Raw genomic sequence first — 1,187 nt, forward strand, 5'->3', positions numbered from 1 at the left:
ACTCTTTGCTCTCCTTGTTGATTGTTCACCCCTGCTTGGTTGTTTGGCATTGCTTTTTGGTTCCATTGATTGTTTTGCTGATTCTGTTGATTCTGATTGCCCCAAGACAGGTTTAGATGATTCCTCCAACCAGGATTATATGTGTTGGAGTACAGATTGTTCGGTTGCCTTTGATTTCCTGCCAAGTAGTTAACCTGTTTTGACGATGAAGACATTAAAGCAAACGTGTTCCCTACTTGGCATTCACTGCTCACATGAACAACTGCACAAACTTCACAAATTAGATGAGGAGCTTGAATAAAATTTACCTGCATACTTCCCAACTGTTACTGAAGTGCTGTGAGTTAGGCTGAAATGGTCTTGTATGCATCAACTTCATGAAGACCCATATATTTCTTCGGTTGCACCCTTTCATTAGGTTTTTTGATAGTTGTTACTTGCAAGAACTTTAAGCAACTCATGAGCTTCTTCAGGTGTCTTATTTTGCAGTGCTCCTCCCGATGCTGTATCCACCATAGTTTGCACATTAACCATCAATCGATTGTAAAACGTTTGGACTTGCATCCAAACTGGCAACCCATGGTGTGGACACCTCCTTAGTAATTCCTTGTATCTTTCCCAAGCCTCATATAATGATTCAGACTCTTCCTGTATAAACGATGTGATATCATTTCTCAGTTTTGCCGATTTTGCTGGAGGAAAGAATTTGGCCGGGAACTTCTGTGCTAAATCATTCCATGTTGTGATCGTTCCTGATGGTAGTGCCATTAACCATCCCTTAAATTTATCCCTCAATGAAAACGGGAATAGTCTCAATCTAATGGTGTCATCTGACACTCCATTTGACTTGAAAGTATCGCAAATCTCTAAAAAATTGGCAATGTGCAGATTTGGATCTTCCTTCAAATCTCTCTTAAACTATACTGACTGCTGAATCATCTAGATGATTGCCGGCTTTATCTCAAAGTTGTTGGCTTGTACCGCTTGTCTAGTTATGCTTGACCCACTACCTTCAACTATGGGAATTGAGACTTCCCTTAATGCTCTATTTTTTGCCATCTCAATAACTATGTCCTCTAGTTCAACTGTAGCCTCTCGTTCTCTTCTCTCTATGTTAAGTCTTCTAGTGGTTCTCTCAATCTCTAGATCAACAAGAACCACTGGCTGACATTTTGCTCTTCGCATAA

At 40.2% G+C, this 1,187-nt stretch overlaps 1 non-coding gene across 1 annotated transcript; it reads left to right on the forward strand.

Moving 5' to 3' along the window:
• The first annotated feature begins 574 nt into the window (after positions 1-574).
• LOC116117409 lies at positions 575-681 on the forward strand. The gene has a single exon (XR_004125946.1). It is a non-coding gene; the product is annotated as a small nucleolar RNA R71 (small nucleolar RNA).
• The last annotated feature ends 506 nt before the right edge of the window (positions 682-1,187 follow it).

Source organism: Pistacia vera, unplaced genomic scaffold (genome assembly GCF_008641045.1).
Source record: "Pistacia vera cultivar Batoury unplaced genomic scaffold, PisVer_v2 Contig807, whole genome shotgun sequence".
In the NCBI taxonomy this organism is placed as follows: Eukaryota; Viridiplantae; Streptophyta; class Magnoliopsida; order Sapindales; family Anacardiaceae; genus Pistacia; species Pistacia vera.